The following is a 26,451-nucleotide window of genomic DNA, read 5'->3' as shown; positions in this document are numbered from 1 at the left end:
ACAATTTCATCAAAAATCGGCCGTTTTCCACTTTGCTCAAAAATGGTGCCAAACTGTTGCAAACTCTCCCCTGAAAGTTTTGGCGGTGGAAACGGAAGGCTTTTGATCATACGAAAAGAAATCAGCCCTCGACTACTTCACCTGCGGAAAAAGATTTTTCTGAAAAATCCCTAAGGCGCGCGGTCACAATTTCATCAAAAATCTGCCGTTTTCCACTTTGCTCAAAAATGGTGCCAAACTGTTGCAAACTCTCCCCTGAAAGTTTTGGCCGTGGAAACGGAAGGCTTTTGATCATACGAAAAGAAATCAGCCCTCGACTACTCCACCTGCGGAAAAAGATTTTTCTGAAAAATCCCTAAGGTGCGCGGTCACAATTTCATCAAAAATCGGCCGTTTTCCACATTGCTCAAAAATGGTGCCAAACTGTTGGAAACACTCCCCTGAAAGTTTTGGCGGTGGAAACGGAAGGCTTTTGATCATAGGAAAAGAAATCAGCCCTCGACTACTTCACCTGTGGAAAAAGATTTTTCTGAAAAATCCCTAAGGCGCGCGGTCACAATTTCATCAAAAATCGGCCGTTTTCCACTTTGCTCAAAAATGGTGCCAAACTGTTGCAAACTCTCCCCTGAAATATTTTGCGGTGAAAACGGAAGGCTTTTGATCCAAGGAAAAGAAATCAGCCCTCGACTACTTCACCTGCGGAAAAAGATTTTTCTGAAAAATCCCTAAGTCGCGCGGTAACAATTTCATCAAAAATCTGCCGTTTTCCACTTTGCTCAAAAATGGTGCCAAACTGTTGCAAACTCTCCCCTGAAAGTTTTGGCGGTGGAAACGGAAGGCTTTTGATCATAGGAAAAGAAATCAGCCCTCAACTACGTCACCTGCGGAAAAAGATTTTTCTGAAAAATCCCTAAGGTGCGTGGTCACAATTTCATCAAAAATCTGCCGTTTTCCACTTTGCTCAAAAATGGTGCCAAACTGTTGCAAACTCTCCCCTGAAAGTTTTGGCCGTGAAAACAGAAGGCTTTTGATCATAGGAAAAGAAATCAGCCCTCGACTACTTCACCTGCGGAAAAAGATTTTTCTGAAAAATCCCTAAGGCGCGCGGTCACAATTTCATCAAAAATCGGCCGTTTTCCACTTTGCTCAAAAATGGTGCCAAACTGTTGCAAACTCTCCCCTGAATTTTTTTGCGGTGAAAACGGAAGGCTTTTTATCCTAGGAAAAGAAATCAGCCCTCGACTACTTCACCTGCGGAAAAAGATTTTTCTGAAAAATCCCTAAGGCGCGCGGTCACAATATAATAAAAAATCGGCCGTTTTCCACTTTGCTCAAAAATGGTGCCAAACTGTTGCAAACTCTCTCCTGAAATATTTTGCGGTGAAAACGGAAGGCTTTTGATCCTAGGAAAAGAAATCAGCCCTCGAATACTTCACCTGCGTAAAAAGATTTTTCTGAAAAATCCCTAAGGCGAGCGGTCACAATTTCATCAAAAATCGGCCGTTTTCCACTTTGCTCAAAAATGGTGCCAAACTGTTGCAAACTCTCCCCTGAAAGTTTTGGAAGTGGAAATGGTAGGCTTTTGATCATAGGAAAAGAAATCAGCCCTCGACTACTTCACCTGCGGAAAAAGATTTTTCTGAAAAATCCCTAAGGCGCGCGGTCACAATTTCATCAAAAATCGGCCGTTTTCCACATTGCTCAAAAATGGTGCCAAACTGTTGCAAACTCTCCCCTGAAAGTTTTGGCGGTGGAAACGGAAGGCTTTTGATCATAGGAAAAGTAATCAGCCCTCGACTACTTCACCTGTGGAAAAAGATTTTTCTGAAAAATCCCTAAGGCGCGCGGTCACAATTTCATCAAAAATCGGCCGTTTTCCACATTGCTCAAAAATGGTGCCAAACTGTTGCAAACTCTCCCCTGAAAGTTTTGGCGGTGGAAACAGAAGGCTTTTGATCCTAGGAAAAGAAATCAGCCCTCGACTACTTCACCTGCGGAAAAAGATTTTTCTGAAAAATCCCTAAGTCGCGCGGTAACAATTTCATCAAAAATCTGCCGTTTTCCACTTTGCTCAAAAATGGTGCCAAACTGTTGCAAACTCTCCCCTGAAAGTTTTGGCGGTGGCAACGGAAGGCTTTTGATCATAGGAAAAGAAATCAGCCCTCGACTACTTCACCTGCGGAAAAAGATTTTTCTGAAAAATCCCTAAGGCGCACGGTCACAATATAATCAAAAATCGGCCGTTTTCCACTTTGCTCAAAAATGGTGCCAAACTGTTGCAAACTCTCCCCTGAAATATTTTGCGGTGAAAACGGAAGGCTTTTGATCCTAGGAAAAGAAATCAGCCCTCGACTACTTCACCTGCGGAAAAAGATTTTTTTGAAACATCCCTAAGGCGCGCGGTCACAATTTCATCAAAAATCGGCCGTTTTCCACTTTGCTCAAAAATGGTGCCAAACTGTTGCAAACTCTCCCCTGAAAGTTTTGGCGGTGAAAACGGAAGGCTTTTGATCATACGAAAAGAAATCAGCCCTCGACTACTTCACCTGCGGAAAAAGATTTTTCTGAAAAATCCCTAAGGTGCGCGGTCACAATTTCATCAAAAATCGGCCGTTTTCCACATTGCTCAAAAATGGTGCCAAACTGTTGGAAACACTCCCCTGAAAGTTTTGGCGGTGGAAACGGAAGGCTTTTGATTATAGGAAAAGAAATCAGCCCTCGACTACTTCACCTGTGGAAAAAGATTTTTCTGAAAAATCCCTAAGGCGCGCGGTCAGAATTTCATCAAAAATCGGCCGTTTTCCACTTTGCTCAAAAATGGTGCCAAACTGTTGCAAACTCTCCCCTGAAAGTTTTGGCCGTGGAAACGGAAGGCTTTTGATCATAGGAAAAGAAATCAGCCCTCAACTACTTCACCTGCGGAAAAAGATTTTTCTGAAAAATCCCTATGGCGCGCAGTCACAATTTCATCAAAAATTGGCCGTTTTCCACTTTGCTGAAAAATGGTGCCAAACTGTTGCAAACTCTCCCCTGAATTTTTTTGCGGTGAAAACAGAAGGCTTTTGATCCTAGGAAAAGAAATCAGCCCTCGACTACTTCACCTGCGGAAAAAGATTTTTCTGAAAAATCCCTAAGGCGCGCGGTCACAATTTCATCAAAAATCGGTCGTTTTCCACTTTGCTCAAAAATGGTGCCAAACTGTTGCAAACTCTCCCCTGAAAGTTTTGGCGGTGGAAACGGAAGGCTTTTGATCATAGGAAAAGAAATCAGCCCTCGACTACGTCACCTGCGGAAAAAGATTTTTCTGAAAAATCCCTAAGGCGCGTGGTCACAATTTCATCAAAAATCTGCCGTTTTCCACTTTGCTCAAAAATGGTGCCAAACTGTTGCAAACTCTCCCCTGAAAGTTTTGGCCGTGAAAACAGAAGGCTTTTGATCATAGGAAAAGAAATCAGCCCTCGACTACTTCACCTGCGGAAAAAGATTTTTCTGAAAAATCCCTAAGGCGCGCGGTCACAATTTCATCAAAAATCGGCCGTTTTCCACTTTGCTCAAAAATGGTGCCAAACTGTTGCAAACTCTCCCCTGAATTTTTTTGCGGTGAAAACGGAAGGCTTTTTATCCTAGGAAAAGAAATCAGCCCTCGACTACTTCACCTGCGGAAAAAGATTTTTCTGAAAAATCCCTAAGGCGCGCGGTCACAATATAATCAAAAATCGGCCGTTTTCCACTTTGCTCAAAAATGGTGCCAAACTGTTGCAAACTCTCTCCTGAAATATTTTGCGGTGAAAACGGAAGGCTTTTGATCCTAGGAAAAGAAATCAGCCCTCGACTACTTCACCTGCGGAAAAAGATTTTTCTGAAAAATCCCTAAGGCGAGCGGTCACAATTTCATCAAAAATCGGCCGTTTTCCACTTTGCTCAAAAATGGTGCCAAACTGTTGCAAACTCTCCCCTGAAAGTTTTGGAAGTGGAAATGGTAGGCTTTTGATCATAGGAAAAGAAATCAGCCCTCGACTACTTCACCTGCGGAAAAAGATTTTTCTGAAAAATCCCTAAGGCGCGCGGTCACAATTTCATCAAAAATCGGCCGTTTTCCACATTGCTCAAAAATGGTGCCAAACTGTTGCAAACTCTCCCCTGAAAGTTTTGGCGGTGGAAACGGAAGGCTTTTGATCATAGGAAAAGTAATCAGCCCTCGACTACTTCACCTGTGGAAAAAGATTTTTCTGAAAAATCCCTAAGGCGCGCGGTCACAATTTCATCAAAAATCGGCCGTTTTCCACATTGCTCAAAAATGGTGCCAAACTGTTGCAAACTCTCCCCTGAAAGTTTTGGCGGTGGAAACAGAAGGCTTTTGATCCTAGGAAAAGAAATCAGCCCTCGACTACTTCACCTGCGGAAAAAGATTTTTCTGAAAAATCCCTAAGTCGCGCGGTAACAATTTCATCAAAAATCTGCCGTTTTCCACTTTGCTCAAAAATGGTGCCAAACTGTTGCAAACTCTCCCCTGAAAGTTTTGGCGGTGGCAACGGAAGGCTTTTGATCATAGGAAAAGAAATCAGCCCTCGACTACTTCACCTGCGGAAAAAGATTTTTCTGAAAAATCCCTAAGGCGCGCGGTCATAATTTCATAAAAAATCGGCCGTTTTCCACTTTGCTCAAAAATGGTGCCAAACTGTTGCAAACTCTCCCCTGAAAGTTTTGGCGGTGGAAACGGAAGGCTTTTGATCATAGGAAAAGAAATCAGCCCTCGACTACTTCACCTGCGGAAAAAGATTTTTCTGAAAAATCCCTAAGGCGCGCGGTCACAATTTCATCAAAAATCGGCCGTTTTCCACTTTGCTCAAAAATGGTGCCAAACTGTTGCAAACTCTCCCCTGAAAGTTTTGGCCGTGGAAACGGAAGGCTTTTGATCATAGGAAAAGAAATCAGCCCTCGACTACTTCACCTGCGGAAAAAGATTTTTCTGAAAAATCCCTATGGCGCGCAGTCACAATTTCATCAAAAATTGGCCGTTTTCCACTTTGCTGAAAAATGGTGCCAAACTGTTGCAAACTCTCCCCTGAATTTTTTTGCGGTAAAAACAGAAGGCTTTTGATCCTAGGAAAAGAAATCAGCCCTCGACTACTTCACCTGCGGAAAAAGATTTTTCTGAAAAATCCCTAAGGCGCGCGGTCACAATTTCATCAAAAATCGGCCGTTTTCCACTTTGCTCAAAAATGGTGCCAAACTGTTGCAAACTCTCCCCTGAAATATTTTGCGGTGAAAACGGAAGGGTTTTGATCCTAGGAAAAGAAATCAGCCCTCGACTACTTCACCTGCGGAAAAAGATTTTTCTGAAAAATCCCTAAGGCGCGCGGTAACAATTTCATCAAAAATCTGCCGTTTTCCACTTTGCTCAAAATGGTGCCAAACTGTTGCAAACTCTACCCTGAAAGTTTTGGCGGTGGAAACGGAAGGGTTTTGATCCTAGGAAAAGAAATCAGCCCTCGACTACTTCACCTGCGGAAAAAGATTTTTCTGAAAAATCCCTAAGGCGCGCGGTCACAATATTATCAAAAATCGGCCGTTTTCCACTTTGCTCAAAAATGGTGCCAAACTGTTGCAAACTCTCCCCTGAAATATTTTGCGGTGAAAACGGAAGGGTTTTGATCCTAGGAAAAGAAATCAGCCCTCGACTACTTCACCTGCGGAAAAAGATTTTTCTGAAAAATCCCTAAGGCGCGCGGTCACAATTTCATCAAATATCGGCCGTTTTCCACTTTGCTCAAAAATGGTGCCAAACTGTTGCAAACTCTCCCCTGAAATATTTTGCGGTGAAAACGGAAGGGTTTTGATCCTAGGAAAAGAAATCAGCCCTCGACTACTTCACCTGCGGAAAAAGATTTTTCTGAAAAATCCCTAAGGCGCGCGGTAACAATTTCATCAAAAATCGGCCGTTTTCCACTTTGCTCAAAAATGGTGCCAAACTGTTGCAAACTCTCCCCTGAAAGTTTTGGCCGTGGCAACGGAAGGCTTTTGATCATAGGAAAAGAAATCAGCCCTCGACTACTTCACCTGCGGAAAAAGATTTTTCTGAAAAATCCCTAAGGCGAGCGGTCACAATTTCATCAAAAATCGGCCGTTTTCCACTTTGCTCAAAAATGATACCAAACTGTTGCAAACTCTCCCCTGAAAGTTTTGGCCGTGGAAACGGAAGGCTTTTGATCATAGGAAAAAAAATCAGCCCTCGACTACTTCACCTGCGGAAAAAGATTTTTCTGAAAAATCCCTAAGGTGCGCGGTCACAATTTCATCAAAAATCGGCCGTTTTCCACATTGCTCAAAAATGGTGCCAAACTGTTGGAAACACTCCCCTGAAAGTTTTGGCGGTGGAAACGGAAGGCTTTTGATTATAGGAAAAGAAATCAGCCCTCGACTACTTCACCTGTGGAAAAAGATTTTTCTGAAAAATCCCTAAGGCGCGCGGTCACAATTTCATCAAAAATCGGCCGTTTTCCACTTTGCTCAAAAATGGTGCCAAACTGTTGCAAACTCTCCCCTGAAAGTTTTGGCCGTGGAAACGGAAGGCTTTTGATCATAGGAAAAGAAATCAGCCCTCAACTACTTCACCTGCGGAAAAAGATTTTTCTGAAAAATCCCTATGGCGCGCAGTCACAATTTCATCAAAAATTGGCCGTTTTCCACTTTGCTGAAAAATGGTGCCAAACTGTTGCAAACTCTCCCCTGAATTTTTTTGCGGTGAAAACAGAAGGCTTTTGATCCTAGGAAAAGAAATCAGCCCTCGACTACTTCACCTGCGGAAAAAGATTTTTCTGAAAAATCCCTAAGGCGCGCGGTCACAATTTCATCAAAAATCGGCCGTTTTCCACTTTGCTCAAAAATGGTGCCAAACTGTTGCAAACTCTCCCCTGAAAGTTTTGGCCGTGGGAACGGAAGGCTTTTGATCATAGGAAAAGAAATCAGCCCTCAACTACTTCACCTGCGGAAAAAGATTTTTCTGAAAAATCCCTATGGCGCGCAGTCACAATTTCATCAAAAATTGGCCGTTTTCCACTTTGCTGAAAAATGGTGCCAAACTGTTGCAAACTCTCCCCTGAATTTTTTTGCGGTGAAAACAGAAGGCTTTTGATCCTAGGAAAAGAAATCAGCCCTCGACTACTTCACCTGCGGAAAAAGATTTTTCTGAAAAATCCCTAAGGCGCGCGGTCACAATTTCATCAAAAATCGGCCGTTTTCCACTTTGCTCAAAAATGGTGCCAAACTGTTGCAAACTCTCCCCTGAAATATTTTGCGGTGAAAACGGAAGGGTTTTGATCCTAGGAAAAGAAATCAGCCCTCGACTACTTCACCTGCGGAAAAAGATTTTTCTGAAAAATCCCTAAGGCGCGCGGTAACAATTTCATCAAAAATCTGCCGTTTTCCACTTTGCTCAAAAATGGTGCCAAACTGTTGCAAACTCTCCCCTGAAAGTTTTGGCGGTGGAAACGGAAGGCTTTTGATCATAGGAAAAGAAATCAGCCCTCGACTACTTCACCTGCGGAAAAAGATTTTTCTGAAAAATCCCTAAGGCGAGCGGTCACAATTTCATCAAAAATCGGCCGTTTTTCCACTTTGCTCAAAAATGGTGCCAAACTGTTGCAAACTCTCCCCTGAAAGTTTTGGCGGTGAAAACGGAAGGCTTTTGATCATACGAAAAGAAATCAGCCCTCGACTACTTCACCTGCGGAAAAAGATTTTTCTGAAAAATCCCTAAGGTGCGCGGTCACAATTTCATCAAAAATCGGCCGTTTTCCACATTGCTCAAAAATGGTGCCAAACTGTTGGAAACACTCCCCTGACAGTTTTGGCGGTGGAAACGGAAGGCTTTTGATTATAGGAAAAGAAATCAGCCCTCGACTACTTCATCTGTGGAAAAAGATTTTTCTGAAAAATCCCTAAGGCGCGCGGTCACAATTTCATCAAAAATCGGACGTTTTCCACTTTGCTCAAAAATGGTGCCAAACTGTTGCAAACTCTCCCCTGAAAGTTTTGGCCGTGGAAACGGAAGGCTTTTGATCATAGGAAAAGAAATCAGCCCTCGACTACTTCACCTGCGGAAAAAGATTTTTCTCAAAAATCCCTAAGGCGCGCGGTCACAATTTCATCGAAAATCGGCCGTTTTCCACTTTGCTCAAAAATGGTGCCAAACTGTTGCAAACTCTCCCCTGAAAGTTTTGGCGGTGGAAACGGAAGGCTTTTGATCATAGGAAAAGAAATCAGCCCTCGACTACTTCACCTGCGGAAAAAGATTTTTCTGAAAAATACCTAAGGCGCGCGGTCACAATTTCATCGAAAATCAGCCGTTTTCCACTTTGCTCAAAAATGGTGCCAAACTGTTGCAAACTCTCCCCTGAAAGTTTTGGCGGTGGAAACGGAAGGCTTTTGATCATAGGAAAAGAAATCAGCCCTCGACTACTTCACCTGCGGAAAAAGATTTTTCTGAAAAATTCCTAAGGCGCGCGGTAACAATTTCATCAAAAATCGGCCGTTTTCCACTTTGCTCAAAAATGGTGCCAAACTGTTGCAAACTCTCCCCTGAATTTTTTTGCGGTGAAAACGGAAGGCTTTTTATCCTAGGAAAAGAAATCAGCCCTCGACTACTTCACCTGCGGAAAAAGATTTTTCTGAAAAATCCCTAAGGCGAGCGGTCACAATTTCATCAAAAATCGGCCGTTTTCCACTTTGCTCAAAAATGGTGCCAAACTGTTGGAAACACTCCCCTGAAAGTTTTGGCGGTGGAAACGGAAGGCTTTTGATTATAGGAAAAGAAATCAGCCCTCGACTACTTCACCTGTGGAAAAAGATTTTTCTGAAAAATCCCTAAGGCGCGCGGTCACAATTTCATCAAAAATCGGCCGTTTTCCAATTTGCTCAAAAATGGTGCCAAACTGTTGCAAACTCTCCCCTGAAAGTTTTGGCCGTGGAAACGGAAGGCTTTTGATCATACGAAAAGAAATCAGCCCTCGACTACTTCACCTGCGGAAAAAGATTTTTCTGAAAAATCCCTAAGGCGCGCGGTCACAATTTCATCAAAAATCGGCCGTTTTCCACTTTGCTCAAAAATGGTGCCAAACTGTTGCAAACTCTCCCCTGAAAGTTTTGGCCGTGGAAACGGAAGGCTTTAGATCATACGAAAAGAAATCAGCCCTCGACTACTTCACCTGCGGAAAAAGATTTTTCTGAGAAATCCCTAAGGCGCGCGGTCACAATTTCATCAAAAATCTGCCGTTTTCCACTTTGCTCAAAAATGGTGCCAAACTGTTGCAAACTCTCCCCTGAAAGTTTTGGCGGTGAAAACGGAAGGCTTTTGATCATACGAAAAGAAATCAGCCCTCGACTACTTCACCTGCGGAAAAAGATTTTTCTGAAAAATCCCTAAGGTGCGCGGTCACAATTTCATCAAAAATCGGCCGTTTTCCACATTGCTCAAAAATGGTGCCAAACTGTTGGAAACACTCCCCTGAAAGTTTTGGCGGTGGAAACGGAAGGCTTTTGATTATAGGAAAAGAAATCAGCCCTCGACTACTTCACCTGTGGAAAAAGATTTTTCTGAAAAATCCCTAAGGCGCGCGGTCACAATTTCATCAAAAATCGGCCGTTTTCCACGTTGCTCAAAAATGGTGCCAAACTGTTGCAAACTCTCCCCTGAAAGTTTTGGCGGTGGAAACGGAAGGCTTTTGATCATACGAAAAGAAATCAGCCGTCGACTACTTCACCTGCGGAAAAAGATTTTTCTGAAAAATCCCTAAGGCGCGCGGTCACAATTTCATCAAAAATCGGCCGTTTTCCACATTGCTCAAAAATGGTGCCAAACTGTTGGAAACACTCCCCTGACAGTTTTGGCGGTGGAAACGGAAGGCTTTTGATTATAGGAAAAGAAATCAGCCCTCGACTACTTCACCTGTGGAAAAAGATTTTTCTGAAAAATCCCTAAGGCGCGCGGTCACAATTTCATCAAAAATCGGCCGTTTTCCACTTTGCTCAAAAATGGTGCCAAACTGTTGCAAACTCTCCCCTGAAAGTTTTGGCCGTGGAAACGGAAGGCTTTTGATCATAGGAAAAGAAATCAGCCCTCGACTACTTCACCTGCGGAAAAAGATTTTTCTCAAAAATCCCTAAGGCGCGCGGTCACAATTTCATCGAAAATCGGCCGTTTTCCACTTTGCTCAAAAATGGTGCCAAACTGTTGCAAACTCTCCCCTGAAAGTTTTGGCGGTGGAAACGGAAGGCTTTTGATCATAGGAAAAGAAATCAGCCCTCGACTACTTCACCTGCGGAAAAAGATTTTTCTGAAAAATCCCTAAGGCGCGCGGTCACAATTTCATCGAAAATCAGCCGTTTTCCACTTTGCTCAAAAATGGTGCCAAACTGTTGCAAACTCTCCCCTGAAAGTTTTGGCGGTGGAAACGGAAGGCTTTTAATCATAGGAAAAGAAATCAGCCCTCGACTACTTCACCTGCGGAAAAAGATTTTTCTGAAAAATCCCTAAGGCGCGCGGTAACAATTTCATCAAAAATCTGCCGTTTTCCACTTTGCTCAAAAATGGTGCCAAACTGTTGCAAACTCTCCCCTGAAAGTTTTGGCGGTGAAAACGGAAGGCTTTTGATCATACGAAAAGAAATCAGCCCTCGACTACTTCACCTGCGGAAAAAGATTTTTCTGAAAAATCCCTAAGGTGCGCGGTCACAATTTCATCAAAAATCGGCCGTTTTCCACATTGCTCAAAAATGGTGCCAAACTGTTGGAAACACTCCCCTGAAAGTTTTGGCGGTGGAAACGGAAGGCTTTTGATTATAGGAAAAGAAATCAGCCCTCGACTACTTCACCTGTGGAAAAAGATTTTTCTGAAAAATCCCTAAGGCGCGCGGTCACAATTTCATCAAAAATCGGCCGTTTTCCACTTTGCTCAAAAATGGTGCCAAACTGTTGCAAACTCTCCCCTGAAAGTTTTGGCGGTGGAAACGGAAGGCTTTTGATCATACGAAAAGAAATCAGCCCTCGACTACTTCACCTGCGGAAAAAGATTTTTCTGAAAAATCCCTAAGGCGCGCGGTCACAATTTCATCAAAAATCGGCCGTTTTCCACTTTGCTCAAAAATGGTGCCAAACTGTTGCAAACTCTCCCCTGAAAGTTTTGGCGGTGGAAACGGAAGGCTTTTGATCATAGGCAAAGAAATCAGCCCTCGACTACGTCACCTGCGGAAAAAGATTTTTCTGAAAAATCCCTAAGGTGCGTGGTCACAATTTCATCAAAAATCTGCCGTTTTCCACTTTGCTCAAAAATGGTGCCAAACTGTTGCAAACTCTCCCCTGAAAGTTTTGGCCGTGAAAACAGAAGGCTTTTGATCATAGGAAAAGAAATCAGCCCTCGACTACTTCACCTGCGGAAAAAGATTTTTCTGAAAAATCCCTAAGGCGCGCGGTCACAATTTCATCAAAAATCGGCCGTTTTCCACTTTGCTCAAAAATGGTGCCAAACTGTTGCAAACTCTCCCCTGAATTTTTTTGCGGTGAAAACGGAAGGCTTTTTATCCTAGGAAAAGAAATCAGCCCTCGACTACTTCACCTGCGGAAAAAGATTTTTCTGAAAAATCCCTAAGGCGCGCGGTCACAATATAATAAAAAATCGGCCGTTTTCCACTTTGCTCAAAAATGGTGCCAAACTGTTGCAAACTCTCTCCTGAAATATTTTGCGGTGAAAACGGAAGGCTTTTGATCCTAGGAAAAGAAATCAGCCCTCGACTACTTCACCTGCGGAAAAAGATTTTTCTGAAAAATCCCTAAGGCGAGCGGTCACAATTTCATCAAAAATCGGCCGTTTTCCACTTTGCTCAAAAATGGTGCCAAACTGTTGCAAACTCTCCCCTGAAAGTTTTGGAAGTGGAAATGGTAGGCTTTTGATCATAGGAAAAGAAATCAGCCCTCGACTACTTCACCTGCGGAAAAAGATTTTTCTGAAAAATCCCTAAGGCGCGCGGTCACAATTTCATCAAAAATCGGCCGTTTTCCACATTGCTCAAAAATGGTGCCAAACTGTTGCAAACTCTCCCCTGAAAGTTTTGGCGGTGGAAACAGAAGGCTTTTGATCCTAGGAAAAGAAATCAGCCCTCGACTACTTCACCTGCGGAAAAAGATTTTTCTGAAAAATCCCTAAGTCGCGCGGTAACAATTTCATCAAAAATCTGCCGTTTTCCACTTTGCTCAAAAATGGTGCCAAACTGTTGCAAACTCTCCCCTGAAAGTTTTGGCGGTGGCAACGGAAGGCTTTTGATCATAGGAAAAGAAATCAGCCCTCGACTACTTCACCTGCGGAAAAAGATTTTTCTGAAAAATCCCTAAGGCGCGCGGTCACAATTTCATAAAAAATCGGCCGTTTTCCACTTTGCTCAAAAATGGTGCCAAACTGTTGCAAACTCTCCCCCGAAAGTTTTGGCGGTGGAAACGGAAGGCTTTTGATCATAGGAAAAGAAATCAGCCCTCGACTACTTCACCTGCGGAAAAAGATTTTTCTGAAAAATCCCTAAGGCGCGCGGTCACAATTTCATCAAAAATCGGCCGTTTTCCACTTTGCTCAAAAATGGTGCCAAACTGTTGCAAACTCTCCCCTGAATTTTTTTGCGGTGAAAACGGAAGGCTTTTTATCCTAGGAAAAGAAATCAGCCCTCGACTACTTCACCTGCGGAAAAAGATTTTTCTGAAAAATCCCTAAGGCGCACGGTCACAATATAATCAAAAATCGGCCGTTTTCCACTTTGCTCAAAAATGGTGCCAAACTGTTGCAAACTCTCCCCTGAAATATTTTGCGGTGAAAACGGAAGGCTTTTGATCCTAGGAAAAGAAATCAGCCCTCGACTACTTCACCTGCGGAAAAAGATTTTTCTGAAAAATCCCTAAGGCGCGCGGTCACAATATAATCAAAAATCGGCCGTTTTCCACTTTGCTCAAAAATGGTGCCAAACTGTTGCAAACTCTCTCCTGAAATATTTTGCGGTGAAAACGGAAGGCTTTTGATCCTAGGAAAAGAAATCAGCCCTCGACTACTTCACCTGCGGAAAAAGATTTTTCTGAAAAATCCCTAAGGCGAGCGGTCACAATTTCATCAAAAATCGGCCGTTTTCCACTTTGCTCAAAAATGGTGCCAAACTGTTGCAAACTCTCCCCTGAAAGTTTTGGAAGTGGAAATGGTAGGCTTTTGATCATAGGAAAAGAAATCAGCCCTCGACTACTTCACCTGCGGAAAAAGATTTTTCTGAAAAATCCCTAAGGCGCGCGGTCACAATTTCATCAAAAATCGGCCGTTTTCCACATTGCTCAAAAATGGTGCCAAACTGTTGCAAACTCTCCCCTGAAAGTTTTGGCGGTGGAAACGGAAGGCTTTTGATCATAGGAAAAGTAATCAGCCCTCGACTACTTCACCTGTGGAAAAAGATTTTTCTGAAAAATCCCTAAGGCGCGCGGTCACAATTTCATCAAAAATCGGCCGTTTTCCACTTTGCTCAAAAATGGTGCCAAACTGTTGCAAACTCTCCCCTGAAAGTTTTGGCGGTGGAAACAGAAGGCTTTTGATCCTAGGAAAAGAAATCAGCCCTCGACTACTTCACCTGCGGAAAAAGATTTTTCTGAAAAATCCCTAAGTCGCGCGGTAACAATTTCATCAAAAATCTGCCGTTTTCCACTTTGCTCAAAAATGGTGCCAAACTGTTGCAAACTCTCCCCTGAAAGTTTTGGCGGTGGCAACGGAAGGCTTTTGATCATAGGAAAAGAAATCAGCCCTCGACTAATTCACCTGCGGAAAAAGATTTTTCTGAAAAATCCCTAAGGCGCGCGGTCACAATTTCATAAAAAATCGGCCGTTTTCCACTTTGCTCAAAAATGGTGCCAAACTGTTGCAAACTCTCCCCTGAAAGTTTTGGCGGTGGAAACGGAAGGCTTTTGATCATAGGAAAAGAAATCAGCCCTCGACTACTTCACCTGCGGAAAAAGATTTTTCTGAAAAATCCCTAAGGCGCGCGGTCACAATTTCATCAAAAATCGGCCGTTTTCCACTTTGCTCAAAAATGGTGCCAAACTGTTGCAAACTCTCCCCTGAATTTTTTTGCGGTGAAAACGGAAGGCTTTTTATCCTAGGAAAAGAAATCAGCCCTCGACTACTTCACCTGCGGAAAAAGATTTTTCTGAAAAATCCCTAAGGCGCACGGTCACAATTTCATCAAAAATCGGCCGTTTTCCACTTTGCTCAAAAATGGTGCCAAACTGTTGCAAACTCTCCCCTGAAAGTTTTGGCGGTGGAAACGGAAGGCTTTTGATCATAGGAAAAGAAATCAGCCCTCGACTACGTCACCTGAGGAAAAAGATTTTTCTGAAAAATCCCTAAGGTGCGTGGTCACAATTTCATCAAAAAACTGCCGTTTTCCACTTTGCTCAAAAATGGTGCCAAACTGTTGCAAACTCTCCCCTGAAATATTTTGCGGTGAAAACGGAAGGCTTTTGATCCTAGGAAAAGAAATCAGCCCTCGACTACTTCACCTGCGGAAAAAGATTTTTCTGAAAAATCCCTAAGGCGAGCGGTCACAATTTCATCAAAAATCGGCCGTTTTCCACTTTGCTCAAAAATGGTGCCAAACTGTTGCAAACTCTCCCCTGAAAGTTTTGGAAGTGGAAATGGTAGGCTTTTGATCATAGGAAAAGAAATCAGCCCTCGACTACTTCACCTGCGGAAAAAGATTTTTCTGAAAAATCCCTAAGGCGCGCGGTCACAATTTCATCAAAAATCGGCCGTTTTCCACATTGCTCAAAAATGGTGCCAAACTGTTGCAAACTCTCCCCTGAAAGTTTTGGCGGTGGAAACGGAAGGCTTTTGATCATAGGAAAAGTAATCAGCCCTCGACTACTTCACCTGTGGAAAAAGATTTTTCTGAAAAATCCCTAAGGCGCGCGGTCACAATTTCATCAAAAATCGGCCGTTTTCCACTTTGCTCAAAAATGGTGCCAAACTGTTGCAAACTCTCCCCTGAAAGTTTTGGCGGTGGAAACAGAAGGCTTTTGATCCTAGGAAAAGAAATCAGCCCTCGACTACTTCACCTGCGGAAAAAGATTTTTCTGAAAAATCCCTAAGTCGCGCGGTAACAATTTCATCAAAAATCTGCCGTTTTCCACTTTGCTCAAAAATGGTGCCAAACTGTTGCAAACTCTCCCCTGAAAGTTTTGGCGGTGGCAACGGAAGGCTTTTGATCATAGGAAAAGAAATCAGCCCTCGACTAATTCACCTGCGGAAAAAGATTTTTCTGAAAAATCCCTAAGGCGCGCGGTCACAATTTCATAAAAAATCGGCCGTTTTCCACTTTGCTCAAAAATGGTGCCAAACTGTTGCAAACTCTCCCCTGAAAGTTTTGGCGGTGGAAACGGAAGGCTTTTGATCATAGGAAAAGAAATCAGCCCTCGACTACTTCACCTGCGGAAAAAGATTTTTCTGAAAAATCCCTAAGGCGCGCGGTCACAATTTCATCAAAAATCGGCCGTTTTCCACTTTGCTCAAAAATGGTGCCAAACTGTTGCAAACTCTCCCCTGAATTTTTTTGCGGTGAAAACGGAAGGCTTTTTATCCTAGGAAAAGAAATCAGCCCTCGACTACTTCACCTGCGGAAAAAGATTTTTCTGAAAAATCCCTAAGGCGCACGGTCACAATTTCATCAAAAATCGGCCGTTTTCCACTTTGCTCAAAAATGGTGCCAAACTGTTGCAAACTCTCCCCTGAAAGTTTTGGCGGTGGAAACGGAAGGCTTTTGATCATAGGAAAAGAAATCAGCCCTCGACTACGTCACCTGAGGAAAAAGATTTTTCTGAAAAATCCCTAAGGTGCGTGGTCACAATTTCATCAAAAAACTGCCGTTTTCCACTTTGCTCAAAAATGGTGCCAAACTGTTGCAAACTCTCCCCTGAAAGTTTTGGCCGTGAAAACAGAAGGCTTTTGATCATAGGAAAAGAAATCAGCCCTCGACTACTTCACCTGCGGAAAAAGATTTTTCTGAAAAATCCCTAAGGCGCGCGGTCACAATTTCATCAAAAATCGGCCGTTTTCCACTTTGCTCAAAAATGGTGCCAAACTGTTGCAAACTCTCCCCTGAATTTTTTTGCGGTGAAAACGGAAGGCTTTTTATCCTAGGAAAAGAAATCAGCCCTCGACTACTTCACCTGCGGAAAAAGATTTTTCTGAAAAATCCCTAAGGCGCGCGGTCACAATATAATCAAAAATCGGCCGTTTTCCACTTTGCTCAAAAATGGTGCCAAACTGTTGCAAACTCTCTCCTGAAATATTTTGCGGTGAAAACGGAAGTCTTTTGATCCTAGGAAAAGAAATCAGCCCTCGACTACTTCACCTGCGGAAAAAGATTTTTCTGAAAAATCCCTAAGGCGAGCGGTCACAATTTCATCAAAAATCGGCCGTTTTCCACTTTGCTCAAAAATGGTGCCAAACTGTTGCAAACTCTCCCCTGAAAGTTTTGGAAGTGGAAATGGTAGGCTTTTGATCATAGGAAAAGAAATCAGCCCTCGACTACTTCACCTGCGGAAAAAGATTTTTCTGAAAAATCCCTAAGGCGCGCGGTCACAATTTCATCAAAAATCGGCCGTTTTCCACATTGCTCAAAAATGGTGCCAAACTGTTGCAAACTCTCCCCTGAAAGTTTTGGCGGTGGAAACGGAAGGCTTTTGATCATAGGAAAAGTAATCAGCCCTCAACTACTTCACCTGTGGAAAAAGATTTTTCTGAAAAATCCCTAAGGCGCGCGGTCACAATTTCATCAAAAATCGGCCGTTTTCCACATTGCTCAAAAATGGTGCCAAACTGTTGCAAACTCTCCCCTGAAAGTTTTGGCGGTGGAAACAGAAGGCTTTTGATCCTAGGAAAAGAAATCATTCCTCGACTACTTCACCTGCGGAAAAAGATTTTTCTGAAAAATCCCTAAGTCGCGCGGTAACAATTTCATCAAAAATCTGCCGTTTTCCACTTTGCTCAAAAATGGTGCCAAACTGTTGCAAACTCTCCCCTGAAAGTTTTGGCGGTGGAAACGGAAGGCTTTTGATCATAGGAAAAGAAATCAGCCCTCGACTACGTCACCTGCGGAAAAAGATTTTTCTGAAAAATCCCTAAGGTGCGTGGTCACAATTTCATCAAAAATCTGCCGTTTTCCACTTTGCTCAAAAATGGTGCCAAACTGTTGCAAACTCTCCCCTGAAAGTTTTGGCCGTGAAAACAGAAGGCTTTTGATCATAGGAAAAGAAATCAGCCCTCGACTACTTCACCTGCGGAAAAAGATTTTTCTGAAAAATCCCTAAGGCGCGCGGTCACAATTTCATCAAAAATCGGCCGTTTTCCACTTTGCTCAAAAATGGTGCCAAACTGTTGCAAACTCTCCCCTGAATTTTTTTGCGGTGAAAACGGAAGGCTTTTTATCCTAGGAAAAGAAATCAACCCTCGACTACTTCACCTGCGGAAAAAGATTTTTCTGAAAAATCCCTAAGGCGCGCGGTCACAATATAATCAAAAATCGGCCGTTTTCCACTTTGCTCAAAAATGGTGCCAAACTGTTGCAAACTCTCTCCTGAAATATTTTGCGGTGAAAACGGAAGGCTTTTGATCCTAGGAAAAGAAATCAGCCCTCGACTACTTCACCTGCGGAAAAAGATTTTTCTGAAAAATCCCTAAGGCGAGCGGTCACAATTTCATCAAAAATCGGCCGTTTTCCACTTTGCTCAAAAATGGTGCCAAACTGTTGCAAACTCTCCCCTGAAAGTTTTGGAAGTGGAAATGGTAGGCTTTTGATCATAGGAAAAGAAATCAGCCCTCGACTACTTCACCTGCGGAAAAAGATTTTTCTGAAAAATCCCTAAGGCGCGCGGTCACAATTTCATCAAAAATCGGCCGTTTTCCACATTGCTCAAAAATGGTGCCAAACTGTTGCAAACTCTACCCTGAAAGTTTTGGCGGTGGAAACGGAAGGCTTTTGATCATAGGAAAAGTAATCAGCCCTCGACTACTTCACCTGTGGAAAAAGATTTTTCTGAAAAATCCCTAAGGCGAGCGGTCACAATTTCATCAAAAATCGGCCGTTTTCCACTTTGCTCAAAAATGGTGCCAAACTGTTGCAAACTCTCCCCTGAAAGTTTTGGAAGTGGAAATGGTAGGCTTTTGATCATAGGAAAAGAAATCAGCCCTCGACTACTTCACCCGCGGAAAAAGATTTTTCTGAAAAATCCCTAAGGCGCGCGGTCACAATTTCATCAAAAATCGGCCGTTTTCCACATTGCTCAAAAATGGTGCCAAACTGTTGCAAACTCTACCCTGAAAGTTTTGGCGGTGGAAACGGAAGGCTTTTGATCATAGGAAAAGTAATCAGCCCTCGACTACTTCACCTGTGGAAAAAGATTTTTCTGAAAAATCCCTAAGTCGCGCGGTCACAATTTCATCAAAAATCGGCCGTTTTCCACATTGCTCAAAAATGGTGCCAAACTGTTGCAAACTCTCCCCTGAAAGTTTTGGCGGTGGAAACAGAAGGCTTTTGATCCTAGGAAAAGAAATCAGCCCTCGACTACTTCACCTGCGGAAAAAGATTTTTCTGAAAAATCCCTAAGGCGAGCGGTCACAATTTCATCAAAAATCGGCCGTTTTCCACTTTGCTCAAAAATGGTGCCAAACTGTTGCAAACTCTCCCCTGAAAGTTTTGGAAGTGGAAATGGTAGGCTTTTGATCATAGGAAAAGAAATCAGCCCTCGACTACTTCACCTGCGGAAAAAGATTTTTCTGAAAAATCCCTAAGGCGCGCGGTCACAATTTCATCAAAAATCGGCCGTTTTCCACATTGCTCAAAAATGGTGCCAAACTGTTGCAAACTCTACCCTGAAAGTTTTGGCGGTGGAAACGGAAGGCTTTTGATCATAGGAAAAGTAATCAGCCCTCGACTACTTCACCTGTGGAAAAAGATTTTTCTGAAAAATCCCTAAGGCGCGCGGTCACAATTTCATCAAAAATCGGCCGTTTTCCACATTGCTCAAAAATGGTGCCAAACTGTTGCAAACTCTCCCCTGAAAGTTTTGGCGGTGGAAACAGAAGGCTTTTGATCCTAGGAAAAGAAATCAGCCCTCGACTACTTCACCTGCGGAAAAAGATTTTTCTGAAAAATCCCTAAGTCGCGCGGTAACAATTTCATCAAAAATCTGCCGTTTTCCACTTTGCTCAAAAATGGTGCCAAACTGTTGCAAACTCTCCCCTGAAAGTTTTGGCGGTGGAAACGGAAGGCTTTTGATCATAGGAAAAGAAATCAGCCCTCGACTACTTCACCTGCGGAAAAAGATTTTTCTGAAAAATCCCTAAGGCGCGCGGTCACAATTTCATAAAAAATCGGCCGTTTTCCACTTTGCTCAAAAATGGTGCCAAACTGTTGCAAACTCTCCCCTGAAAGTTTTGGCGGTGGAAACGGAAGGCTTTTGATCATAGGAAAAGAAATCAGCCCTTGACTACTTCACCTGCGGAAAAAGATTTTTCTGAAAAATCCCTAAGGCGCGCGGTCACAATTTCATCAAAAATCGGCCGTTTTCCACTTTGCTCAAAAATGGTGCCAAACTGTTGCAAACTCTCCCCTGAATTTTTTTGCGGTGAAAACGGAAGGCTTTTTATCCTAGGAAAAGAAATCAGCCCTCGACTACTTCACCTGCGGAAAAAGATTTTTCTGAAAAATCCCTAAGGCGCACGGTCACAATTTCATCAAAAATCGGCCGTTTTCCACTTTGCTCAAAAATGGTGCCAAACTGTTGCAAACTCTCCCCTGAAAGTTTTGGCGGTGGAAACGGAAGGCTTTTGATCATAGGAAAAGAAATCAGCCCTCGACTACGTCACCTGAGGAAAAAGATTTTTCTGAAAAATCCCTAAGGTGCGTGGTCACAATTTCATCAAAAAACTGCCGTTTTCCACTTTGCTCAAAAATGGTGCCAAACTGTTGCAAACTCTCCCCTGAAAGTTTTGGCCATGAAAACAGAAGGCTTTTGATCATAGGAAAAGAAATCAGCCCTCGACTACTTCACCTGCGGAAAAAGATTTTTCTGAAAAATCCCTAAGGCGCGCGGTCACAATTTCATCAAAAATCGGCCGTTTTCCACTTTGCTCAAAAATGGTGCCAAACTGTTGCAAACTCTCCCCTGAATTTTTTTGCGGTGAAAACGGAAGGCTTTTTATCCTAGGAAAAGAAATCAGCCCTCGACTACTTCACCTGCGGAAAAAGATTTTTCTGAAAAATCCCTAAGGCGCGCGGTCACAATATAATCAAAAATCGGCCGTTTTCCACTTTGCTCAAAAATGGTGCCAAACTGTTGCAAACTCTCTCCTGAAATATTTTGCGGTGAAAACGGAAGTCTTTTGATCCTAGGAAAAGAAATCAGCCCTCGACTACTTCACCTGCGGAAAAAGATTTTTCTGAAAAATCCCTAAGTCGCGCGGTAACAATTTCATCAAAAATCTGCCGTTTTCCACTTTGCTCAAAAATGGTGCCAAACTGTTGCAAACTCTCCCCTGAAAGTTTTGGAAGTGGAAATGGTAGGCTTTTGATCATAGGAAAAGAAATCAGCCCTCGACTACTTCACCTGCGGAAAAAGATTTTTCTGAAAAATCCCTAAGGCGCGCGGTCACAATTTCATCAAAAATCGGCCGTTTTCCACATTGCTCAAAAATGGTGCCAAACTGTTGCAAACTCTCCCCTGAAAGTTTTGGCGGTGGAAACGGAAGGCTTTTGATCATAGGAAAAGTAATCAGCCCTCGACTACTTCACCTGTGGAAAAAGATTTTTCTGAAAAATCCCTAAGGCGCGCGGTCACAATTTCATCAAAAATCGGCCGTTTTCCACATTGCTCAAAAATGGTGCCAAACTGTTGCAAACTCTCCCCTGAAAGTTTTGGCGGTGGAAACAGAAGGCTTTTGATCCTAGGAAAAGAAATCAGCCCTCGACTACTTCACCTGCGGAAAAAGATTTTTCTGAAAAATCCCTAAGTCGCGCGGTAACAATTTCATCAAAAATCTGCCGTTTTCCACTTTGCTCAAAAATGGTGCCAAACTGTTGCAAACTCTCCCCTGAAAGTTTTGGCGGTGGAAACGGAAGGCTTTTGATCATAGGAAAAGAAATCAGCCCTCGACTACGTCACCTGCGGAAAAAGATTTTTCTGAAAAATCCCTAAGGCGCGCGGTCACAATTTCATCAAAAATCTGCCGTTTTCCACTTTGCTCAAAAATGGTGCCAAACTGTTGCAAACTCTCCCCTGAAAGTTTTGGCGGTGGAAACGGAAGGCTTTTGATCATAGGAAAAGTAATCAGCCCTCGACTACTTCACCTGTGGAAAAAGATTTTTCTGAAAAATCCCTAAGGCGCGCGGTCACAATTTCATCAAAAATCGGCCGTTTTCCACATTGCTCAAAAATGGTGCCAAACTGTTGCAAACTCTCCCCTGAAAGTTTTGGCGGTGGAAACAGAAGGCTTTTGATCCTAGGAAAAGAAATCAGCCCTCGACTACTTCACCTGCGGAAAAAGATTTTTCTGAAAAATCCCTAAGTCGCGCGGTAACAATTTCATCAAAAATCTGCCGTTTTCCACTTTGCTCAAAAATGGTGCCAAACTGTTGCAAACTCTCCCCTGAAAGTTTTGGCGGTGGAAACGGAAGGCTTTTGATCATAGGAAAAGAAATCAGCCCTCGACTACGTCACCTGCGGAAAAAGATTTTTCTGAAAAATCCCTAAGGTGCGTGGTCACAATTTCATCAAAAATCTGCCGTTTTCCACTTTGCTCAAAAATGGTGCCAAACTGTTGCAAACTCTCCCCTGAAAGTTTTGGCCGTGAAAACAGAAGGCTTTTGATCATAGGAAAAGAAATCAGCCCTCGACTACTTCACCTGCGGAAAAAGATTTTTCTGAAAAATCCCTAAGGCGCGCGGTCACAATATAATCAAAAATCGGCCGTTTTCCACTTTGCTCAAAAATGGTGCCAAACTGTTGCAAACTCTCTCCTGAAATATTTTGCGGTGAAAACGGAAGGCTTTTGATCCTAGGAAAAGAAATCAGCCCTCGACTACTTCACCTGCGGAAAAAGATTTTTCTGAAAAATCCCTAAGGCGAGCGGTCACAATTTCATCAAAAATCGGCCGTTTTCCACTTTGCTCAAAAATGGTGCCAAACTGTTGCAAACTCTCCCCTGAAAGTTTTGGAAGTGGAAATGGTAGGCTTTTGATCATAGGAAAAGAAATCAGCCCTCGACTACTTCACCTGCGGAAAAAGATTTTTCTGAAAAATCCCTAAGGCGCGCGGTCACAATTTCATCAAAAATCGGCCGTTTTCCACATTGCTCAAAAATGGTGCCAAACTGTTGCAAACTCTCCCCTGAAAGTTTTGGCGGTGGAAACGGAAGGCTTTTGATCATAGGAAAAGTAATCAGCCCTCGACTACTTCACCTGTGGAAAAAGATTTTTCTGAAAAATCCCTAAGGCGCGCGGTCACAATTTCATCAAAAATCGGCCGTTTTCCACATTGCTCAAAAATGGTGCCAAACTGTTGCAAACTCTCCCCTGAAAGTTTTGGCGGTGGAAACAGAAGGCTTTTGATCCTAGGAAAAGAAATCAGCCCTCGACTACTTCACCTGCGGAAAAAGATTTTTCTGAAAAATCCCTAAGTCGCGCGGTAACAATTTCATCAAAAATCTGCCGTTTTCCACTTTGCTCAAAAATGGTGCCAAACTGTTGCAAACTCTCCCCTGAAAGTTTTGGCGGTGGCAACGGAAGGCTTTTGATCATAGGAAAAGAAATCAGCCCTCGACTACTTCACCTGCGGAAAAAGATTTTTCTGAAAAATCCCTAAGGCGCGCGGTCACAATTTCATCAAAAATCGGCCGTTTTCCACTTTGCTCAAAAATGGTGCCAAACTGTTGCAAACTCTCCCCTGAAAGTTTTGGCGGTGGAAACGGAAGGCTTTTGATCATAGGAAAAGTAATCAGCCCTCGACTACTTCACCTGCGGAAAAAGATTTTTCTGAAAAATCCCTAAGGCGCGCGGTCACAATTTCATCAAAAATCGGCCGTTTTCCACTTTGCTCAAAAATGGTGCCAAACTGTTGCAAACTCTCCCCTGAATTTTTTTGCGGTGAAAACGGAAGGCTTTTTATCCTAGGAAAAGAAATCAGCCCTCGACTACTTCACCTGCGGAAAAAGATTTTTCTGAAAAATCCCTAAGGCGCACGGTCACAATTTCATCAAAAATCGGCCGTTTTCCACTTTGCTCAAAAATGGTGCCAAACTGTTGCAAACTCTCCCCTGAAAGTTTTGGCGGTGGAAACGGAAGGCTTTTGATCATAGGAAAAGAAATCAGCCCTCGACTACTTCACCTGCGGAAAAAGATTTTTCTGAAAAATCCCTAAGGCGCGCGGTAACAATTTCATCAAAAATCGGCCGTTTTCCACTTTGCTCAAAAATGGTGCCAAACTGTTGCAAACTCTCCCCTGAAAGTTTTGGCCGTGAAAACAGAAGGCTTTTGATCATAGGAAAAGAAATCAGCCCTCGACTACTTCACCTGCGGAAAAAGATTTTTCTGAAAAATCCCTAAGGCGCGCGGTCACAATTTCATCAAAAATCGGCCGTTTTCCACTTTGCTCAAAAATGGTGCCAAACTGTTGCAAACTCTCCCCTGAAAGTTTTGGAAGTGGAAATGGTAGGCTTTTGATCATAGGAAAAGAAATCAGCCCTCGACTACTTCACCTGCGGAAAAAGATTTTTCTGAAAAATCCCTAAGGCGCGCGGTCACAATTTCATCAAAAATCGGCCGTTTTCCACATTGCTCAAAAATGGTGCCAAACTGTTGCAAACTCTCCCCTGAAAGTTTTGGCGGTGGAAACGGAAGGCTTTTGATCATAGGAAAAGTAATCAGCCCTCGACTACTTCACCTGTGGAAAAAGATTTTTCTGAAAAATCCCTAAGGCGCGCGGTCACAATTTCATCAAAAATCGGCCGTTTTCCACATTGCTCAAAAATGGTGCCAAACTGTTGCAAACTCTCCCCTGAAAGTTTTGGCGGTGGAAACAGAAGGCTTTTGATCCTAGGAAAAGAAATCAGCCCTCGACTACTTCACCTGTGGAAAAAGATTTTTCTGAAAAATCCCTAAGGCGCGCGGTCACAATTTCATCAAAAATCGGCCGTTTTCCACATTGCTCAAAAATGGTGCCAAACTGTTGCAAACTCTCCCCTGAAAGTTTTGGCGGTGGAAACAGAAGGCTTTTGATCCTAGGAAAAGAAATCAGCCCTCGACTACTTCACCTGCGGAAAAAGATTTTTCTGAAAAATCCCTAAGTCGCGCGGTAACAATTTCATCAAAAATCTGCCGTTTTCCACTTTGCTCAAAAATGGTGCCAAACTGTTGCAAACTCTCCCCTGAAAGTTTTGGCGGTGGCAACGGAAGGCTTTTGATCATAGGAAAAGAAATCAGCCCTCGACTACTTCACCTGCGGAAAAAGATTTTTCTGAAAAATCCCTAAGGTGCGTGGTCACAATTTCATCAAAAAACTGCCGTTTTCCACTTTGCTCAAAAATGGTGCCAAACTGTTGCAAACTCTCCCCTGAAAGTTTTGGCCGTGAAAACAGAAGGCTTTTGATCATAGGAAAAGAAATCAGCCCTCGACTACTTCACCTGCGGAAAAAGATTTTTCTGAAAAATCCCTAAGGCGCGCGGTCACAATTTCATCAAAAATCGGCCGTTTTCCACTTTGCTCAAAAATGGTGCCAAACTGTTGCAAACTCTCCCCTGAAAGTTTTGGAAGTGGAAATGGTAGGCTTTTGATCATAGGAAAAGAAATCAGCCCTCGACTACTTCACCTGCGGAAAAAGATTTTTCTGAAAAATCCCTAAGGCGCGCGGTCACAATTTCATCAAAAATCGGCCGTTTTCCACATTGCTCAAAAATGGTGCCAAACTGTTGCAAACTCTCCCCTGAAAGTTTTGGCGGTGGAAACGGAAGGCTTTTGATCATAGGAAAAGTAATCAGCCCTCGACTACTTCACCTGTGGAAAAAGATTTTTCTGAAAAATCCCTAAGGCGCGCGGTCACAATTTCATCAAAAATCGGCCGTTTTCCACATTGCTCAAAAATGGTGCCAAACTGTTGCAAACTCTCCCCTGAAAGTTTTGGCGGTGGAAACAGAAGGCTTTTGATCCTAGGAAAAGAAATCAGCCCTCGACTACTTCACCTGCGGAAAAAGATTTTTCTGAAAAATCCCTAAGTCGCGCGGTAACAATTTCATCAAAAATCTGCCGTTTTCCACTTTGCTCAAAAATGGTGCCAAACTGTTGCAAACTCTCCCCTGAAAGTTTTGGCGGTGGAAACGGAAGGCTTTTGATCATAGGAAAAGAAATCAGCCCTCGACTACGTCACCTGCGGAAAAAGATTTTTCTGAAAAATCCCTAAGGTGCGTGGTCACAATTTCATCAAAAATCTGCCGTTTTCCACTTTGCTCAAAAATGGTGCCAAACTGTTGCAAACTCTCCCCTGAAAGTTTTGGCCGTGAAAACAGAAGGCTTTTGATCATAGGAAAAGAAATCAGCCCTCGACTACTTCACCTGCGGAAAAAGATTTTTCTGAAAAATCCCTAAGGCGCGCGGTCACAATTTCATCAAAAATCGGCCGTTTTCCACTTTGCTCAAAAATGGTGCCAAACTGTTGCAAACTCTCCCCTGAATTTTTTTGCGGTGAAAACGGAAGGCTTTTTATCCTAGGAAAAGAAATCAACCCTCGACTACTTCACCTGCGGAAAAAGATTTTTCTGAAAAATCCCTAAGGCGCGCGGTCACAATATAATCAAAAATCGGCCGTTTTCCACTTTGCTCAAAAATGGTGCCAAACTGTTGCAAACTCTCTCCTGAAATATTTTGCGGTGAAAACGGAAGGCTTTTGATCCTAGGAAAAGAAATCAGCCCTCGACTACTTCACCTGCGGAAAAAGATTTTTCTGAAAAATCCCTAAGGCGAGCGGTCACAATTTCATCAAAAATCGGCCGTTTTCCACTTTGCTCAAAAATGGTGCCAAACTGTTGCAAACTCTCCCCTGAAAGTTTTGGAAGTGGAAATGGTAGGCTTTTGATCATAGGAAAAGAAATCAGCCCTCGACTACTTCACCTGCGGAAAAAGATTTTTCTGAAAAATCCCTAAGGCGCGCGGTCACAATTTCATCAAAAATCGGCCGTTTTCCACATTGCTCAAAAATGGTGCCAAACTGTTGCAAACTCTACCCTGAAAGTTTTGGCGGTGGAAACGGAAGGCTTTTGATCATAGGAAAAGTAATCAGCCCTCGACTACTTCACCTGTGGAAAAAGATTTTTCTGAAAAATCCCTAAGGCGCGC

Source organism: Podarcis vaucheri, assembly GCF_965113315.1.
Source record: "Podarcis vaucheri genome assembly, chromosome: 8".
NCBI lineage: Eukaryota > Metazoa > Chordata > Lepidosauria > Squamata > Lacertidae > Podarcis > Podarcis vaucheri.
This window is presented reverse-complemented; position numbering follows the sequence as displayed.